Source organism: Pleurodeles waltl, chromosome 8, assembly GCF_031143425.1.
Source record: "Pleurodeles waltl isolate 20211129_DDA chromosome 8, aPleWal1.hap1.20221129, whole genome shotgun sequence".
NCBI classification, from domain to species: domain Eukaryota; kingdom Metazoa; phylum Chordata; class Amphibia; order Caudata; family Salamandridae; genus Pleurodeles; species Pleurodeles waltl.
The window spans coordinates 1,377,289,504-1,377,312,172 of NC_090447.1; positions in this window are offsets into that span (position 1 = coordinate 1,377,289,504).

The window sequence follows — 22,669 nt, forward strand, 5'->3', positions numbered from 1 at the left end:
TATTGTCATTCAGGCCATGAAGACTGCAGCCATTATCTTCGCCCACTCCAGAACAAAAGTTCCAGCTGGGGCTTTATTTAAAACACATTAGAGCCTTGAGGGGGTTATCCTTTTCAAGTCCCACCCAACCTAGGGTATGCACATTTATTCATATGTAACCAGCCCTGGACCTCTTACCCTTGCGTCATCACGACAGCCTCATCTTAGCATGGTGGCACCGGAGGTAAACGTGCGCAGATGTGGGTGAGTCCCAGTCTATGAGGCTCCCTCACACGATATTCCTGTCCTCGATATTCTGGCCACACAATATTTTATTTTCAATATTGTGGTCAATCATCATTCATCACAGATCTATAGTTTGGAGAAATCTTTGATCATGATTCACCAAAAGCAGCCAAGGTCAAGTGAGCTCATTAGGGGGCAGATGAGCACATGAAAACCATTTTGACAGAGTATGAAATCAAAAGACCATCTGTGTCCAAACTAACAACAGCAGTGAAGGACCTGTGCTAAATAATTGCTTATAACTCTGGTCCGGAAACAAGTAAGCAAAGGCACACATAGAAACTATTTTCGGGCTGTTGAGTGCAATGTAGAAAGGCCAGTGTCTGCAACGGCAAATATGTGCAGATGTACAGCAAATATACAAGTTGTAATGGTTTGTCACATGGTGATAAATCAGAAAACTTGAGTAAATGCAGACATGCAGACAACTGATGAAGCCACGAGCTCTAACAAACCACCAGTGGGAAGTGAAGAGTCTTGAGCGTTAGTTGTGTTTCTGTAACAAATAAAAAATTTACAATAATTGGTACCAGAAGCCACAGCGAGGAAGGACAGGGCAGAATAATTGAGCACCTGCTCTTTTTCAAAAGTATACATAACTTTTCAAATTGATGATGACGAATAATATTGCTTTGTCTTCATTTGCATATTCATTTGTGCAAATCATAATCAATAAGGTATAGGTATCAAGATATACTTTAAACCACAGAGCAATCTGAAAGTCTACCTTTATGTTTCTGTGACATGTATCTCAAAAATATTTCTTACATGAATCCTTCAAGCACATCCTTCTGCTTCTTTTGCTAAATCCTGTCTTTGGCATTAGGGATGTGCAATATGATCACCATCATCATTTGACCCATCTTTTTCAAGTTCATTTGGTAGTCCTTTTGTCCTTGCTATGTTGTTTTCGATGGCACATGTGGCTATAATCTTGAAACATGCCTTTGAAACATATTTAGGTGCATCCCAACTTACAAACAGACAACAAAATCTGTCTTTCAGTAATCTGAAAGTCCGTTATACTCCTGGTCTGTCTGCATACTGTATTGTACATTTGTTCTTATATTATGTGATTTCATGTTATTGGGGTATTTATCTATAGCTAAGCTATTACTCTCAGCAAGAAGTCTTTTGGTTCTTGCATTTAGGTGGAAACATAGAGCTGAATTCAACGCAAGCTTAATATGGTCCTCAATGATGGGCTTTTTTATTAGGAGCCTGGCTGTCAGTGACTTCCTAAATTTTAACAAGTCTGGTATGGCTTGGGTAGAAGTGATGTCCAAACTAGGCTCCTTGAACTCTAAAGCATCTGTCTCCCCAAATGGTGTAGTTGTATAGTGGATGACTAATGTGGCCTTATTACTAGATCTGATCAGAATGTTGGAGAATGACTTTTCAAATTAGCAGAGAGAAGGGAAGGTGCTTTGTCATAAACAATCCTTTGAGTACTGACAGAGGACTTAAAGATAATATGATTCTTGTTTGAAAGCCAGACTCATAATGACTAGGGGTTGGCTAGTGAAGTCCACTCCGCTTGTCGAGTTTGCAGAGGTTTTCCCACTCCATGCACCTCGTTCGCACTCGTCACCGGTAAGCTGGGGAGCACGAGCAAGGGAAATCTTACTGAAGGCCACCACCCGGCGAGATTTCTCAATGCGAGCAATCGCAGATGGTTACGACTGCTTGCGTTGGGAAACCTTCTGTTCAGTGAGGTAGCTGCTGCTGAAGTAGAAAATCAACTCGAGCAGCAGAAAAGAAGCAGAGCCCTCTTTCACTGATCATGGAGCTGTTTGCACTGATTTTTCAGCACAGGACTAACAGCAGGTGCTAAAATTTAGTGCGAATGGTGCGTCCTAACACACTCGGCTGCTTGCAGAACTCAGCGTAGTGCGGTGGAGATTTGTGGGCAGTTCGCGGAGCTCCATGTAGCTCAACTCTGCGAACTCTGGCTAGGCCTAGTAATGACCCCCTTTCTCTCTTTTTTGGAACTCAGAGTCCGAAAACTTCCCAGTGGTAAACCTTCTCACTTTTTCAGCAGTTCCTGTTTGTCCTACTGCAAACATTTCCACAATGCGCCTTATTCGTAAAATCCAAGATTGTGACATCCTTTCTCCATTGTGTAGAGACTGAGGGCCTCATTATGATCTTGGCAGTCTTTAGGCAAGACCGCTGCAGTGGTGGCCACTAAAAGACCGCCATGTTGGCAGTCATCTGATGCCGTATTACGACCCACACTGTGAAGAGTGCCAAAAGACAGCAAAATATCCGAAACCGCCAGGACACTGGCGGGTGGGAATGAAGCGGTCCCACCACCAGCACCTCCATCCCGGCTCAAATCCACCCACCAGATTACGACTCACAAATCAGCAAAGCAGTTCTCCCATGGCGGTAAAACATTTTTGGTGAGAGCTGCCGTGGTCAGAAACCACCATTCGCAGAACACACCACCACAGTGGACAATTTGAATACCCCACACCTAACACACATCCACACACCCAACACACCTACACCCACCACTACATAACACACACCCACACAACCCGCAACCCTTTGCAACTAAAACGCCATTCACAGATACTTCTAGCAGACAAATATAGAGAGAGCACCTTAACACTATAGGCACCCACACATCATACACCTCAAACATCAAATAAACAAACACAATACACACAAAATGAGCACACACATTCTGCTGCAACCATCCATCCCTCACAATGCACCACCCACACCCCATCATTCATCCAACACTGCACCCTTTCATACACAAAACTCCCAACCATAAACACAGTCTCAAACATGTCCCCACAAATGCACCCACGATTTACAGACAGTGAGTTGAGGGTTGTTAGAAATGGGGTCTCTAGTTGGCAGAGATATACACCTTTGTCCAAGTAGGGACCACAATCCTAGTCAGGGTAAGTCACAACACAATCCAAATTATCCTGGGCCCACTCTCTGGTAGATTGGCATGGAGCAGTCAGGCTTAACTTAGAAGGCAATGTGTTAAGTGTTTGTACAATAACTCATACAGCAATACAGTGAAAACACCACAAAAATACACCACACAGTTTTAGAAAAATAGATCATATTTATCTGATGAAAATAAGGCGAAAAACAACAAATATCGAATAAGCATGAGTTGAAAAATCACTTTTAAAAGGTTTAAATGTCTCAATCCTTAGAAATAAACAGTTGTCTCTTTGAACAGTACCTGGTATGCGTCAAAAATAATGACGCACAGAGACGGCAGAGGAGGAGATCCGTGAAAAATAAGGTGTACGTTGGATTTTCTGATGCGGCACAGATAATGTGTTATTTCTTTCCACGCTTCAAGGGGTTTGCATAGCTTTTCGCTAAGCAGTCTTGGTTCCTCACTGCGATGCGGGGATATTTTGACACCCAGGGACGATGTGTTGAAAATCCTTGATGCGCTGGAAGAAGGAACAGGTGCTGCGTCAATCCGGTAGGTGATGCGTCAAATTTTCCTTTGCAAGGTAGGCTGCATCAAATTTCCAGCCAGGAAGTCAGGGCCGTGCCGTTCCGTTCACTATGCAGGCTTCGCAGCGATTTCAGCATGCCTTGCATTGATTTTTCGATGCACAAGGAATTTCTTGCAGGGGCCCTGGGCACATGTAGCGCACTTTACTAGGGACGTATAAGTAAATAAGATATGCCATTTCGGGGTTGAACCAATGTTATCATGTTTAAGGGAGAGAGCATATGCACTTTAGCACTTGTTAGCAGTGGTAAAGTGCTGAGAGTCCTAAAACTAGCAGAAACAGTGTCCTAAAAGTGGAGGGAGGCAGGTAAAAAGTTGGGGGATGACCAACAAGGTCAACAAGGGTCATAGTGTTTGAAATTGTCAGGGTAGAGCCATGACTGTTTGGAGCATAGGTCAAGCTAACATCAATTGCCAGGAAAATTGAGTTATGGTAAAGAATAGTCAACAGGGTCAACTCAGGGGGCAGCCATCCACGCTCAGGAAAAGGTGGAATGACCTACGGGGGCAGGTGCGTTCCATGGTATCGAGACACAAAATAGCCATGTAGAAGACTGGCGGTGGGCACCCACCTCCTCCCCCACAGTTCACATCTTGGGAGGAGAAGGTCTTGGAGATACTGCATCCTGAGAGCATGACTGGACTACCTGGGGGACTGGAGTCTGGTAAGTACCCACTACATCCATGTTACACAATTTGCATGTCCTGCATGCTTCCTCACCACCCAAATACCCCATAATTCACTGAATGCCCCACTACAGTTACCAGCTAATCACCCAATGCCCCTCTCCTGCATGCCACCACCCCACACAGCTCTACTGCCCACAGAGCCCTTAGCAAGGGAAGGGATTCTGCAGCCTAATCCTATCACTAAGACTCCCACAATGCGCCAACTCATCAATGTGAATGCCTGCAATGTGCATATAACGTCACATTTCATGTATGCATGCCTAATGTACTACCTCCACCAACTAGACTGTAGGACTGAGGCCAGTACATGACAATGACAGCAATGCATTAGTACACCTCAAAGCAAGCAAGGCAAAACATTGCTACGCCCCTGTAACTATTCCAAATGGACACTGATCCTTATCCCCAAGCCTGTAATGGACTGACCATGGGTAGGAAAGTAAGATGCCAGACTCTATGCACATTTACAAGATCCAGAGACAGGAGTTTTAGCCTTGCATACTTTCATACTGTTCCCTATGGGTCATCATGGTGCAATCTACAGCCATGTTGTGTAACAACTACCAAGCTTGACTACTCCCCAAGTAGCAGAATCTATTAGTCATGTCAAGTATCAGATAGTAACAGAAACTCATCAGCAGTGCCATAGGTACAAATCATTGATGACAGCACACAACATGGAGTATGGCACTCATGTCACATACTTCTATGTACCATAAAGCTCTGCTGTGCGCAGCAACTGTCATTGTCATTGCTGGGAATCATGCTAAGCCATTGTCGGTATCACACAAAGAGGGTACCAAACACAATTTCTAAACTGTACTCTGTGTTTCACTCCATCCACAGGTAACCCTGTCATTGCCACCATGGAGAGGATACCAGATACTAGCAGCCCTCCTCAGGATGAAGGCCCACAGTGAGGACAACACGCCTGGATGTCTGGACACTGACGACTTACCTGGCCCATCCAGGACATCTGGTCAGTCGACGACTCTCAGCCTTCCCTGTCCACATCATTCCTCACCACCCCAGTTGTTCAGACATCCCAGCCAAGCAAGCTGCCCCAAACCTGTGTCCCAAGGACTGTTCAATCTATAGTGTGCCCCACAGTACAGCGACCTGAGTCAGACCTTCACACCCCAGACAATGATGGCCCTGCTAACACTGGGAGTGGGCACACCATGCCAGGGGCACAGCATCTGGGGGCAGGGGGCGTTGGATGGATGCTGTGGGCCAGAGGATGGGGCTTCAAAGGGACTCCACTGACCAGGAAATCATCTCCCAAGTCCTAAGAGCATACCAAATTTCCCAGGATGGGCCAGATCAGTGGAAAGGGTATGCCCAGACGTGGGTCCTGTACTCACTGCACCACTGGATTCAAGCTAGCCTAGCTGATGAAGGGTGATACCCTGAAACCGGTCCTAGGATGCTTGTTTCCAGTCCAGGGAGGACCTGGTGTGGTTGTTTTGGCTGGACTGTTCCCGTGAGGAACAGGATCAATACTGATTTGCATATGGCTGGGTCCAAACTGGGGTGACGTGGTGAGCCTAAAAAACGATGGACTAAACCCAGATCTTTGTGACCGGGTGTGAATGTTTGCATTGTTCAGTATTCCGTCCATCATCTGTTCTTTTTGCATGGGCCAGATCATCACCATGTTGGGGGAAAATCAAAGGCTGCAGAGGGAATACCATCAAGATGCCATACAGAAGTGTCTGTCACACAACACCACCCTGCATGATAGAGCTACCCACCATCAGCCCCTTCCACTAGCAACATTACATCTGCCCTCTCTACATCAGCGGCAGCTAGTTGAATGAATGCCCTGCCAGGGGAACCCTAAGTCTCAGACACCCCTCCCGCTGTACCAGAAAGAACCCCCACCACAAACATGGATGTCCACCCAGACATCCAGCTGCAGGAGATGCCAAGACCAAACCCACTGCCAGGAAGTGTACCTCTCCTGCTTTGTCACCCTTGTGTGCCACCGAGACTCCCTGTTGACTGTTCTGAATCCTATCTCCATTTTCCTATAGTACAAGGACCCAAGACCTGTTTGACCAAATGTTGTAGCAGCTACTCTGAGCAATCCATCTACCATGACTCCAGTCATCACCTGTTTGTTATCTTGTTCACTTTTATTTGACTACTCACAAAACTGATATGCACCATAAATCACTTATGGACACTGCTACTGTACATTTAATGGTAGAACAACATATGTCCTTCTACCCAAATGTGGTCTGTTAATGCCCCCCTGATTCCTACTGGCAGTATAATGGCCATCAGACGGAGGCCCCCGCAGAACCACACACATAACAACAGTAATGTCACTAGACAGATGTCAGTATGATTGTGAAATCCACAGTAACACCAGGGTATAGACCATTGAGACATCTGCAATTAGAGCAAGACAGAGAGTACCAACAGGATGGAAGGCATGATCACACAGTAAGCACATATACAGTTAATCACGTCATGTCTATTGTAGTATGACTCCAATTCATGGGCACCCAGATAGGACCTATACAGCACAAGACTCAGGGCCTTCTTAATATCATTTTAACAAGCTATCTGTCATGAACACATCTCAGAACTGTTCTATTTCACCATTGACTACTGACAATGTATACTCCAAGCCCTAGATAGTAGACTCACAGATGATATCCACATCCTGTGGGTGGGAGGAGCTGGCAATAGAGGAATGCAGGAAATCCAGCTGTAAAAAGGTCAGTCCATGAGAGAAGTGAATGTTGGAATCAGTAGCCACAACACATGTTAGGGCTGAACCACTAATACTGTACACCTTACATTCCTTCTGTCTGCTACCAAAACTTACACACAGGCATTGGACATCATTACACCATTACATATGCTAAAGGTCAGGAGGTGTAATGTCAGCTACCCACTTCTGGTTGTGCACTAACAAGACATGAAATAGTCCACCTCACATGCCTGCATGTTACTAGAAGTACTGATTGATGAGCTCAGTCCTACAGTCAGCTGCTCCTTCTTCATCTGGCTCTTCATTACTTTCCATATCACCATTTTCAGGCACAGGTACCGCTGCCTCATCCTCATCAGCTAGCAATGGTATCCGACGCCTCAGGGCTAGATTGAGGAGCATGCAGTAGGCAACAATGATTAGGCTAACCTTGTGGGGTGAGTAGAAGAGGGTACCTCCAGATAGATCTAGGCACCTGAATCTTGCCTTCAGGAGGTTGAAAGTATGCTCTATTACTTGCCTTGTCCTCCCATTGGCCTCATTGAACTGGAGTTCTTCCTGGCGTGCCTGGGTACCTCACAGGTGTCAACACCCAAGAAAGGTTTGGATTGACAGAGTCACCTGTGAACACAATGGTAGAACAAAATCAATTGAGGTACTGGTGCGAGTGTACAGATGGTGATAATAGGTCACATTACATTCAAACACATGACAATGCATAATCGCCAACCAGCCAGGCCCTCTCTGTGTGTAGTCGTGCCATCATGGTTGGGACATTGCTGTTCTGCATACTGTAGGAGTCATGCACTGACCCAGGAAACTTGGCAATCACTTCGGAGATATACTGGTCTGCCATACACACCACCTGCACATTGATAGAATGGTAGTTCTTCCTGTTCCTATACACCTGTTCATTGGCAGAGGGAGGGACCAGGGACACATGTGTGCATGCATTCAATGGCCCCTACCACATGAGAAATCGGTCCCATCTGATAAAAGTCACCCTTCACATTGGCCATATCTGCTCTTTGGGGAAACCTGATGTAGCTATCCAGGTGTTGCAAGAAAGCACATATTACAGCCCTCAAAATCTGACCGAACATGGGGTGAGACATCCCTGCTGTTAAGACAACAGTATGCTGGAATGAGCCAGTGGCCAGGGAGTGTAGCACTGACAATTATTGAATGATGGGAGGTAAGCACTAGGGATTGTGATTGCCTGGCATCAGATCTGGCACCAACTGTCTACATAGATCCATGATGGTCTGACGATTCAGACGGTAGGTCTGGATGACATGCCTGGCCTCCAGGTCTGCCAGGTCTACCAGGTCTACCAGTGAATGGTACACTGGTGGTTGTTTCATTTCCCTCATGGCAGGATATCTAATTTGAGAGGACAAAATGTACAATAAGTGATGCAGTTGGCACAAGTCAGCAGCACATGGTATACTTGCAGACACCTACATATGTGTAGGGGATGCAGAGCAGTGCTGACTTATCCATTACAGATGATAGGAATGCACATCATACATCATCATTGCAGCACATTGGCTGGAATGTCAGTTGGATAGGACATATGACACATATGTATGTGAAAATGTGTGGGTGACTGTGCTGTCCTGCACTGATGACACATATGTAACTATATGAACCTATATTTATCCGATGCCTATGTACCTCAGAGTAGCTAAACAGAACTATCCACATATATACAGGCTCAACACGTCATATATATTCTAATGATTGTTCCATTATGTAGCACAATCATGAAGTCACAACATTGGGTGACATAGATTTCTGGTCGAACAGATGTCTGAAGCACTTATTTAAGCACATGCATCAAGTACATGTGCCCAAAATGGCAGGCACCTGACCTACTGTTCTGGGCAGTTGGAAGTGACCTAAGTCCGCCGGTGGAAGTTGGGATGGCAGCAGGGAGTCGCAACCGCTGTGCAAATTATCATATGTTAACATTGCTGCTTGTGGCAGACTGGAATCAATGACGATGACCGCTGGCGGTGACAGTCCTGTATGTAGCGGCCATGACCATCATTTTTTTCAGTCTTGCTCACTTGACTTCTGGTGCTGTTGCTAGCAAGACCTCCACTACGTGAGCTGCTGTGTACTGCCTCTGGGAGCCATCATGCCACGTCCTGCAGGTGTTAGGGCCTCTGCCTTCACACAGGAAGAGCTGGAGAAGTTGGTTGAGGAAGTCCTACCTATGTATGAACAGCTAAATGGGACACCAGAGGAACAGGTGAGTTTAATGCCCCAGTCATGTGTGATTGGTGTTGTGTGTGATGGTGAGTTGCCCATATGAACTATTGCTGGTGTAGCTGCATACATGTGGCATACCGTACAGGTGTGTGGGCAGGGAGGATGGGTATGTATGCTCACTTGCTGTTACAGTTGTGTTGTGTCAACTACCGTTGGTATGGTGCATGTGTACATGACTTTCTCCTTTTATTTGTGCTATCCATGCAGGTAAACGCCCATCAGAAGAAAGGGATATGGCGTGCCATTGCCAAGCAAGTGTGGACCCTGGGGTCCACAGCCAGCAGAGCACCCATTGTTGCAAGTGGTGGGAGGACCTGAAATGCTGGGCCCAGAAGACTGCGGAAGCCCAGCTGGGATGTCCTCCTAACGAGGAAGGGGTGCTTGTCGGACACCGACCCTCGTAATTGCCCACATTTTGGTGGTGGCCTGCCCTGAGGTGGTTGGGCGTTTGAGGGCAGCACAGTAGCCAGAAGGGGGTAAATACTGTCTGTTACCTGGTACTTGGCTCTGGTTGTATGGTAGGCCACAAATTATGAGCACTGGGGTCCTGGCTATCAGTTGTCACCTGTATGGGAGTGCCACTTGTTTTGGCTTCATCATTTCAGGTACCCATGTTGGCATATCTGTATAGGGGGTCAGCCAGCAATGTGATATGTATGACATGTGCTGTGTGGGATGTGGGACTTTCAACCGACATTAGTAATTGAGATGGACTGGTCAGGTGTAGTATCAGGTCATGAATGATGTGTTGTGATCACTCACCTGATCTTCCAATAGGTGATATGAGTATAGAGAGATAGGATCTGGAATATGTATGATATATCTACTTCTGCAAGGGCATGAGTAACATGCTGACATGGCTTTACTGGTGTACAGGTGGATTAGTCCAGTCATGCTAACTTACTCAGAATGTGATGTGGGTGTGAGGGATGACACGAAGAGGTGGATAGTAGTAGCATGATGTGACATGATGTAGGATGTGTGTAATGCCAACAGAGTTAGCCTAGCCTGGTCATGTTTACCCTCAGTTGTGCATGTTTACATGTGTGTACGTAAGGAATGTGATAACCCTTCTCTCCCTCTTTGTCTCTCCCTTCTTCTCTCTCTATTTGTGTGCATCAGCATCAGCAGGTGAAGAAGACGGGGCACAGGCGAGTGGGGATGATCTGGCCACGGGACCTGGAGTGCTGTGACCAGCGACAGCAAGGGACCGAGTGGCCTGGAGAGCGAGAGGACTGCCATGGGGAAGACCGGTTCATCCGCATCATCATCTTCAGAATCATCCTCCAGTGGACACCTGGTGGTGGCAGACCCATCTGGGACCACCCCAGTACCATCTTTGTCCATCATCCCCCTTACTACTACCACCCTCCCTGTAGCTCCCCACCCAGTTGTCCTTGCCCACTCACCCAGAAGGGTGGGCGTCTCTGCCCCTGCCCCAGTCAGACTTGCTGCTCTCAGTGGGGAGGCTATTGACCACCTGAGGTCAATCTCTGTGGGTCAGTCAACCACCGTAAATGCCATACAGGGACTTGCAACTCAAGTCCAACAGAGCAATGTGTTCCTGGTGGGCATTCATGGTACACTGGCTGGCCTAGAGAGATCCTTTCAGGCTCTGGCCTCCGTACTGACAGCAGCCAGTCATCCTTTGTCTTTTGTCCCCCCTCCATCTTCCTCTAGCCAATACCACACCCTTCTTCCCCATCCCAGCCAGAGCACACAGACAGACAAGCATGCATCTACCTCAACAGACAAGGATACCACCATCAAACACATGCACCACAAGACCCACAACCAGCATGCACACAGACAACACTGACCTGAAGACACACCAACACCCACTACCTGGTCAGACCCCCCCATCACCCCCACCTGCACATACACTACACCTTGCACGCCAGAAGACACGACACCAACATTCACATAGCCAGCCACAACTGCAATCCTACCCACAGTCAGCACAATAGCAGACCCTCAGACATCCACCTCAGTCACCACATCTGCAGCCACCACAGACACGCCCCTATGCAGCACATTCACTATACCTACAGTCACCACCCCAACAGACACTCACCCATCCAGCGTGGCATCTCCCAGCTCCTCCTCCCCCCTCATCCCAAAACACATAAATGCCCACACTCACCCACCCAACAGACACCCAACACACACAAGCATTCCTTACACAAACCTGCACCCAAAACATCTACCAAGACACCTTCTACAATCACTCCCTCTCCCTCCACTCCCAAACCCTTTTACCATGACCATCTCATTGTGTATAAAATGTTTTTCCTCTCTGCGTTGAATCTTTTCCCTACTCCTCTCCCACCATGTGTGGCCCCCTAAAAGATCCGTTTCCCTCCCCAAGTCCAGCCCTATCACCTTCAAGTCCTCTCCTGCCCCCCTGCAAGTTCCCATGCTCCTCCCCAGCCAAGAAGTCGACCCCTTCAAAGTGTTCCCAGCCCTCCCCTAAGCCACATCCGAAGCCCCACCTCCAAAGCCCAAACCCAAAACCCAAAGACCCCTCTCCCAAACTAGGCCAAACCTCCGCCTCCTCCCCCCAATCCCTGAGGTGCCTGCCTGCCCCATTTATGCTCCTACCAGTGGATGTAATTTAGCAGTCAGGAGTCAAGTTGGGGCAGTCTGACATTCCAGCTGTTCATGTTGCACTTTCGGTTTTACAACTCACCTAGGTCCTTTGATGATTGTAAATGCTGATATCTAATCTGTTTTTTTAGTTATTTATTGACATACATCTCAGCCAACCAGTTGGTGGTTCGACCGTTATCATCTTTCTCCTGCCTTTCAAACATCATGGCGGTCATGGACTTCCCTGCTTCACATTGCGTTTGAGTTTGTTATGTGTATGTGGTGGTTGTACTACCTGTTGTGTCTGAGCTGCTTGTGTGGTTGTGTGCTTTTCATTTCTCTTGCAGTGATGGCTGAGTATGGTGTGTTGGGCATGTATGTGTGTGGTACATTCATTTAGGTTGATATTATGTGCTTTAAATGTGTTGGTTATTGTTATTTGGAGTGTGGTGTGCCCTTGTGTGGTTGTACTGTGTGCGTGCATGTATGTGGTGATTGGTATGTCTGAAACACTGTGCGGTGTGTTTGTGTGGTGTGATGTATACTGCGTTGTATTGCTGTGTAATTGTGTGTCTTGGTACAATGGTGTTTGTTAGATCTGGCATCCTTGGCATTGTCTCCCCTGTCTTTTTTGCCTCTGCTTCCCATGTTTTGACTGTGTGCTGGACTCTGTTTTTGCTATTTTTTGGTACTCTGGGCACTTTACGACTGCTGACCAGTGCTAAAGTGCAAGTGCTCCTATGTAAAGAGTATGTGTAATTGGCTTTTCCTGATTGGCAGATTTGATTTACGAGTAAGTCCCTAGTAAAGTGCACTAGAGGTGCCTAGGGCCTGTAAATCAAATGCTACTAGTGGGCCTGCAGCACTGGTTGTGCCACCCACATTAGTAGTCCTGTAAACATGGCTCAGACCTGCTGCTGTGGTGTCTGTGTGTGAAGTTTTAAACTGCCAAATCGACCTGGCAATTGTACCCACTTGCCAGGCCTAAACCTTCCCTTTTTGTACATGTAAGGCACACCTAAGGTAGGCCCTAGTTAGCCCCGTGGGCAGGGTGCAGTGTATGTTAAAGGTGGGACATGTACTCATGTGTTTTACATGTCCTAACAGTGAAATACTGCCAAATTCGGTTTTCACTGTTCCAAGGCCTAGCTCTCTCATAGGTTAACGTGGGGGCTGCCTTTAAATATTTTTAAAGTGCAAATTCCCTTTGAGAGCAGATAGAAATGTGAAGTTTGGTGTCTATGAACTCACAATTAAAAAATACATATTTTGGTAAAGTTGGTTTTTAGATTGTTAGTTTGAAAATGCCACTTTTAGAAAGTAGGCATTTTCTTGCTTCAACCATTCTGTGACTCTGCCTATGTGTGGATTCTCTGTCTTGGTCAGACTGACAGTTGGGCTTTTTGTGAATCTCCTCTAGACAGTGACACAAAGGGAGCTGGGGTGTAGCCTGCATATCCTGATGAGCTATCTGAGCTAGAGTGGAGGAAGGAGTGGTCACTTACACCTCAATGGGCTGTGTCTGCCCTCACACAATGCAGTCTCCAACCCCCTGGTGTGTGTCTGGGGCCTGGCTTGGGCAAGACAGGATCTTGTGAACAAGAGAGACTTTCCTTTGAAGTTTGCCTACTTCAAAGGCAGAAAAGGGAATAAGTAGTGGACCCAAAAGCCCTGACTTTAGATCACTTCTCGAACCAAGAGGAACCTCTGCCAAGGAGAAGAGCTGAGGAGAAGTGCTGCCCCTGCCTGTGACTGTGCATTGTTGGTATATCCTGCAGTTGCTGCTTCTGCCTGTGAAAGTGGGACAAAGACTAGACTTTGTTGTGCATTCCTGCTTAAGTAGGATCTCTAAGGGCTTGAACTGAGCTTGCTTCCTGTTTTTAAGTCTCAGGGCCATCAAAGTCTTCTTTTGCCAGCACCTGGACTCTCTGCTGAGACTCCTGGCCTGCCAAGTGGTGCCTTACCAAGTCCCTGGACACTTGAAAGGTGAAGTTGGCAGAACAAGAGCTGAAATCCGCGCAACGAATGCCGTGCGGGGAAATTCTCGACGGCCCATATGCAATGCGCCTGCTAAACGACATGCCAGCCACTTTGCGGCTGAAATCAGCGCTCCACCTGCATCACGGTTGGGAGGTTGACGCATTGCGGCTGGAGAACCGACGCAACACCTGCTTGCGGCTGCTGATAATGACGCAAAACCCGTGCAATGCGGTTTTTCTAACACCGTGCGACCGGATTTCTCACGCATCGTCCCTGGGCATCAAAGTCATTGTTAACCTGCACGGATCCGAGGTGCCCCGTCAGGAAATGAACACATCGCTCTATTGTGAAGGAGAAAAACGATGCATTACCGACCCGACTGGAGAAAAAACAACGCACAGCTCACTTGCTTGTAATAAATCAATGAAATGCTGATCTTTCCGACTCACGCTCGCCCGTGCGGCTTTATTTTTTATGCAAACCAGGTATTCTATGTAAAATCAACTTTTCCATTGTTTTCTATGGAGTAAGACTCGTATTCTTCTGAAAGTTTGTATTTTGACTTGTGTATGTTGGATTTTTGGTCTTGTTTGATTTAGATGAATATTACCTATTTTTCTAAACTGGTGTGGTGTCCATTTTGTAGTGTTTTCACTGTATTACTGTGTGTGTTGGTACAAATGTGTTAGACCTGACAGCCTTAGGGTAGTCACCCCTAACTTTTTGCCTGCCTCCCTCCATTTTTTTGGACACTGTTTTTGCTGGTTTATAGACTCTGCGCACTTTACCACTGCTAACCAGTGCTAAAGTGCATATGCTCTCTCCCTTAAAACATGGTAACCTGGAATCATACCTGATTGGACTATTAATTTACTTATAAGTCCCTAGTAAGGTGCACTTTATGTGCATAGGGCTGGTAAATTAAATGCTACTAGTGGGCCTGCAGCACCGGTTGTGCCACCCACTTAAGTAGCCCCTTTTTCCTTGTCTCAGGCCTGCCATTGCAAGGCCTGTGTGTGCAGTTTCCCTGCCACCTCGACTTGGCATTTAAAAGTACTTGCCAAGCCTAGAACTCCCCTTTTTCTACATATAAGTCACCCTTAAGGTGTGCCCTAGGTAACCCCTAGGGCAGGGTGCTGTGTAGGTAAAAGGCAGGACATGTACCTGTGTAGTTATATGTCCTGGTAGTGTAAAACTCCTAAATTCGTTTTCACACTACTGAGAGGCCTGCTCCCTTCATAGGCTAACATTAGGGCTGCCCTCATACACTGTTGAAGTGGCAGCTGCTGATCTGAAAGGAGCAGGGAGGTCATATTTAGTATGGCCAGAATGGTAATACCAAGTCCTACTGACTGGTGAAGTCGGATTTAATATTACTATTCTAGAAATGCCACTTTTAGAAAGTGAGCATTTCTTTGCACTTAAATCCTTCTGTGCCTTACAATCCACGTCTGGCTGGGCTTGGTTGACAGCTCCTTGTGCATTCACTCAGACACACCCCAAACACAGGGTACTCAGCCTCACTTGCATACATCTGCATTTTGAATGGGTCTTCCTGGGCTGGGAGGGTGGAGGGCCTGCTCTCACACAAAGGACTGCCACACCCCCTACTGGGACCCTGGCAGACAGGAGTAAACTGAAAGGGGACCTGGTGCACTTCTTAGCCACTCTTTGAAGTCTCCCCCACTTCAAAGGCACATTTGGGTATAAAACAGGGCCTCTGCCCTACCTCATCAGACACTTGCTGGAGGAGAAACCTGAACCAGAAACTACATCTTGCCAAGAAGAACTGCCTGGCTGCTCAAAGGACTCACCTGTCTGCTTTCTACAAAGGACTGCTGTCTTGCTGTTGCCCTGCTGCCTTGCTGAACTCTTGTCTGGCTGTGAAAGTGCTCTCCAAGGGCTTGGATAGAGCTTGCCTCCTGTTCCTTGAAGTCTCAGGACCAAAAAAGACTTCTTCCTTACACTTGGACGCTCCGTGCGCCGAAAATTTCGACGCACAGCTTGTTTCGCGGCGAGAAAAACGCCGCACACCGACGCTGATCGACGCGACGCGACGCCCTCGGGACGATCGAGACTTCGACGCACAACCTCGCAAGGACAAAGCCGCCCGACTTTCCAGGAGAAATCGACGCGACGCCTACCGTGAGTGCGAAACTTTGACGCACGGCCTCGCAAGGACAACGCCGCCCGACTTCCAAGGAGAAATCGACGCGACGCCTGCCATGAGACCAAACTTTCGACGCACGGCCTCGCAAGGACAACGCCGCCCGACTTCCAAGGAGAAATCGACGCGACGCCTACCGTGAGATCGAAACTTCGACGCGCAGCCCCGCAGAATGACGCGCAGCCGGAAAACAAGCAGGAGAATCCACACCCAGACCCGGGACATCTGGTAATCCCCGCGATCCACAAAAAGAGACTGTCTGCGCGCCGGAAAACGACGCCCAACTTCCCCGCGTGGAAAAGAACGACGCAAGTCTGTGTGTGCTGAGAGGAAATCGACGCACACACTCCTTTTTTCACGCATCTCTTCACCTGTGGCCCTCTGAGGAGATTTTCCACCAGAAACCAGGTACTTTGTGCTTGAAAGACACTGTATTACATTCTAAAGACTTAAGACACTTTATATCACTTTCCTGTGATAGTTCTACAATGTTCCATTGCATCTTTATTCTTTTTGACCTACAATTATCCTGATAAATATTATATATTTTTCTAAACACTGTGTGGTGTATTTTTGTGGTGCTATATGGTGGTATTGTATGATTTATTGCACAAATACTTTACACATTGCCTTCTAAGTTAAGCCTGACTGCTCGTGCCAAGCTACCAGAGGGTGGGCACAGGATAATCTTGGATAGTGTGTGACTTACCCTGACTAGAGTGAGGGCTTTTGCTTGGACAGAGGGTAACCTGACTGCCAACCAAAAACCCCATTTCTAACAAAATGCTTTACACATTTCTTCTGAGATTAGCCTGACTGCTTGTGCCAAGCTACCAAGGGGGTGAGCAGGAGTTATCGTAGGTGTGTATCTCCATTACCCTGACTAGAGTGAGGGTCCCTCCTTGACAGAGTTCAAACTGACTGCCAACCAGAGACCCCATTTCTAACAGTGTTGTTAAGTTGTGTTGAATATATGTATTGTCAGATGGAGGTGTGTGTAGCAGAGGATTGACGGTGTGTTTGAGGTGTTACGGTTGTTGTGTAGTTTGCTGGTTTTGTGTGTTGTTGTGTTTGATAGTGCCAGTGCTCCCAGACAGGTGTGGCTTCCTGAAGGTGGGTGCCTCCTTTTATACTGTTGATTTCCGACAGGTTTCTGTGGTGGTGCGACCGTGTCAGAAACCTTGGCGTGTGCAACTTCGTAATCTGTCCAGCGCTAACAAGTTCTCTGCCAACCTGAAGGTGCCCTCTGCCGTCTGTGGCAGCCTGACCGCATTGGCATTGCCGGCAGTGGATTGGCTGTAATCTGTTGTGCATTTCACTATGGTCATAATGTAGCAGTCTTCTCCGCCAGCCAACATGGCGATCATGCAACTTCCAACATCATAATGACACCAAATGCATCCAGCCAGAGGTGTGGCCAGGGAAATGAGTAGCCCCCTCCTTTGTGGTCACTCAAAACTGACCTTGGGGCAGCTTTCCTTGGACTTGGTTTGGATCTAGCCTGGCTGGGGAAAAAACGTTTGCGTTTCCTAGATCTCACCTTATGATTACTCATGAAAGGGCAGGACCTTTACAAGTTAATGACTCAATGACTTAATGACTAACTGTTTTACTGCAAGGGAAAGAAAAACACTTCTCTACACCCAAGCCATTGTTTGTGCTCTGAGAGCAGTTTTCATGTCTCATTAAGGTCAAGCTCTCTGAGGGAAGCTCCTAGCATGCCAATGCACATTAGCCTCTGTTAGCTTCATGTGAAAAAGTAAACTTTCTAAAAGTTATATTACCTAATTATTTATCAAAAATCTAACTTTACTATTGAGTTTTATTTTTAAGAAATATTATACATAGTTTTGAGCTGTTTTTGTGTCAGGTCCTATAGCCCATGATAACAGAATTAATATTTTAATCTGTACTCTAGTTTCACTCATAGGACAGACAGAGCCTTCCACAGTCAAAATAGCTTTGGGGGGAATGTAACTGCATGGACATTGTAGCATTGAATTTCTACATGTCCCACTTTTTAATTCCATGTACTCTACCCTGTGGGCTACAAAGCCTACCTAGGAGTGATGTACTAAAATGTAAAAGGAAAATTTGTTCTCTCTGTCAAACGGGTTATTTTTTACAGGTTGGGTTGCAGGTTTAAATGTCAGCATTCAGCCTACGGCAACAGGTCTGAAGCCAAGTTTTCCTTGTCCTATTATTGGAAGACACAATAAGAAGTCCACACATGCCACATAACTTTCTATGCCATGAGGGGTTTTTCTGCACCATATATTATGGCCTTACTGGATAGTTGCATAAGTAATTCGTGGTTTAGCCTAATATTACATGATTTAGTGATCAGAGCACATACACCGGGCACTGGACAGCAGTCCCCCAGTGTGAAGAGTTTAATAACCAGCAATACATTTCAGCATAAAATGGGGGTGACTGTAAAAAAGCTTTTTTCAAATCTTTTAATTGGTTTATTAATTAAAAAGGTTATCTTTGTGTGTTGATTCAAATATGGAGTCAACATCCATGGGTGTAAGGCATTGGTAGGATTGCTTAAAACTGGGTATGATAGGTAAGAAAGATGTTTATCAAAAGGTTGTTTATTATTTTTTGCAATGTGTTACGTTAAGTAAACTTACCAGGCAATCTCTCATCACTTATCCTTCCTTTTGATAGGCACTCTTACAGTGACGCCTGTAGGATTTGTTAGTGCTTCCCGGCTAATGCCCCACTATGTCTGCTATTTAAGTTATAATGCAGGTGGAAGTGCACACCACCTGTATGTTATGTTTGTGCTGATTCTTCCCATTTCTTTATAAAAAAATTAACTCCCAGAGGGGAGCATGTAGGGACATGAGTGCCATCTACACATTGTGGAACACTGGAACTTGTGCTATGGCATAAAGGTGTTGCTGTGTACCCTGCAATAACAGGAGAAAGTGAGGCAGCATAGAATCAAGGCCCTTTTGTATACCCTTGAGAGGGAACTCTTTGAAATTACACCTATGTGAATTGCTATTACACTTTGCTAAAGCCTGGAGCTAGGTATTTGTTACATGGAATCCCGAAATTACATTATTAAAAAAGGAATTTGGTGTTGGTGACCCACCTGAACAACCCACAGGGATGTACAATTTGCAATAGGGTAATCCTTATTAGGCTCTATTATTATTAGAGATTGTATATTGTTTTCACAACTAGATTTTGTACATATTTGTAACTTATTTTAGTATACTTGATGGTTGTCCTGTCGGAAGGCTTATATTCAACATAGTAGGTCTGAATTGGTTGTGGTGACAAGCCAATGATAAAAACTAGAGGCCTGATTTGTCTCTAGGGAATACTATTTCTGATGCCATGATCTGATCTGATTGCTATAAAAAGTTATGATAAATGCAGTAGGCCTGACATATCGATTGTGCAACACACATGGTATAATCAACAGGCATTTAAGGCTGGATTATTATTTCTCTATTTTAAAACCTGCAAGTAGTTATTTTGTTAAATGACTTTGCTGTTGGTAATAGCCTCTGACAAACCCTAGGGAGAGAAGATTTGCACTGTAATAGAACTAGAACCTCTACTTAGCTGTCTGCTAGGATCTTGTAACAAAGAAAATTATTCAAAAATACATACATCCCTATATAAATATACATGCATATAGGAACACAGAAGGCCTCTGGGTCAGCTCTGTTTTGCCACAGGTCTGTCTAGGTGTCATTTCCACTCTGTTTACATCCATGACAGTGGACTGCATGGTGTAATGATTTAGTCCACATCAGTCACAGGCTCTCCTGCCCTGTGAAGGATGGTATTTTCTGAACCCATGTATACACCTACCACAAAATGAGTGTGCTTCAGTGTCAGGGCTGGTTGGCCAGTACTTTAGTTTACAATATTCTCCTTTTATACTTCGTCTTTAATTTCTTTGCTTCGCTCTCTTTTTTATTTTAAGATTTCTTAAAACAATACTACAGCTGTCCAGGCAGTGGTAACAGATCACTGGCTTGCCACTCATTTCATCTGCAGTGAGCGACATCCCACATGATCACTTGCTCTAAATCAGGAAATCATGATGGAATGCGGTTTCTACAGTGTATCCTTGTGTTACCATTTCAAGATGACCAACATGTTGATTATAAATATGATGACCATGCTGGAACTTTTAAACAATGATGGACTATTTACAATACCTCTGCAAAATGGACACCCAAGTCTATGTTTAGTTGTTGTTATTGCAAACAGGTGCTCATCGTGTTTGGACGACAACACATTTTCTTTTTTCTACTTGTTTGCTTATTCTTTTAATTTATTGTGCATATGTTGTTGAATTTGTGTGTCAGAGAGTGAATGCAAGAACGAGTCAGTGGCTGCACAAATGGAAAATCACAAGTAAGAGTACGGGGTTCTTGTAGCGAAGGTAGGTCAGTAGTGTACCAATTGTGACACTAGACCACCTGTGACCCTCAACTAGAGGTGAAATGTGGGTGCGCTGTGGTGTGGTGTGTGGTCTGGGGCGGGGGATTTCCTTTACGGACTAGGTGGTCTCACACACTATATAGTGTCATGCTTCATCATATGACCACCTAGCCCCACCCAGGTAGGACAGTGCCACCTGGGCGGACTCAACCTCACTGTTAAAGGAACAGGAGGGAGTGCGTAAATTAATTCAGCTATGCTAGGGAAATAAAAACACCTACTCAGATACCCGGGTGAATTTTTAATGGAGGGTTCTGTGTGGTGTGATTAAAAAGAACTGGGGAACCAGCGGTCCTGATGAGAGGTCGGTATAGGCGCACAGAGAGCGCCCACCTTTGATGCAAGTCTGACTATAAGGGGACGCTCCCTCTCCAGGATACCAGAGGCCACTAGCCTCGAATGTTAGGGTCCTCCCCAGGTATTCCCTTGGTAAAGGTAGGCCCTTCCTTCACCCCTTTTCGAATGTGATTATTTATGCAGCGCTCAAAAAGCATATGCAACAGGGATCCAATGCCCTGATGAATGCCCAGAGACCCTCCATAGCTCAATTTCAAGGGCAGAAACATGTCGGCTACTTCTTTTAGATAGGTGACCTTGTGAGTCATTGCTCTCACACCGGTTCCCCAGTTCTTTTTAATCACACCACACAGAACCCTCCATTAAAAATTCACCCGGGTATCTGAGTAGGTGTTTTTATTTCCCTAGCATAGCTGGATCCCTTTTCCAGAAATAAAATTAATTTACGCACTCCCTCCTGTTCCTTTAACAGTGAGGTTGAGTCCGCCCAGGTGGCACTGTCCTACCTGGGTGGGGCTAGGTGGTCATATGATGAAGCATGACACTATATAGTGTGTGAGACCACCTAGTCCGTAAAGGAAATCCCCCGCCCCAGACCACACACCACACCACAGCGCACCCACATTTCACCTCTAGTTGAGGGTCACGGGTGGTCTAGTGTCACAATTGGTACACTACTGACCTACCTTCGCTACAAGAACCCCGTACTCTTACTTGTGATTTAGTATTGTTTTTGGGAACCGAGTACGGTTGTGTTCTTCCTCTATCCCCTTTTCTCCCATATACTCTCTCTTAGTGGTTTGTCGCTGCACAAATGGATGCATGAGTGCAAAGATGAGTGATAGAGTACGAGCATGAAGACTTATTGTGTGTCAAAACCAATCAGTGAAACAACAGGCACTTTCATCATACTCTAGACAATGCTTCTTTTATATATTGTACGTGGTTTGTTTGTGGTTAGTCTAACACCTGCCCCCCACCCATTCATAGATGACCATCTTAACATGAAAACATATTAGAATTAATAGAATATTAAGATGCATCTTTGCAGTGTTGTTGTCATTGAAAAAAACTGTGGATATGAATTACTTATTTTGCATTATGCGTGACCGGCACAGAGTATGCTTTTGTTATTTATGACTCTCATAGAGAGCTTCTATCGCTTATTTTGGTTTCTAAAGCTCTGAACTCACAGCTATGACATAGCAACAGTTGATAACAAGAGTTCCTACTCACTGTTGCTACGCCATAAAGGCCTACCAGGCCACTCTGAAAGGGCTTTCTGAGAGTTTGGGAGTGAAGCACTGCTTGTCGCTTTTAATTTAAGGTAGAACGCCCAACTGTAGAAGAGGGAAAGGATATTAAGGAACAGGGTGGGGGTATGGTATTTGTTTATTAAATATGGGTCAGGGAGAAAAGGCCAAGTTATGTATTCCACCCTCATCAGTCTTCTGTTCCTACATATGATTTGGGGGGGTCATAAATAACAGAAAATTAACATAAAATTATAGGTGGGTCAAAAGTGAATTATGGGTCTATTTTTCACGCCGGAGTTCTGAGTGACCTCATAGAAAACTCGAGCTGCGCTCTATTTAATGTCATTGAGAACCCCTCAGTGAAAATATCCCTGTAATTCACTATTGCCAATCTATAACCCTATATACCATTTTATAATGTATAA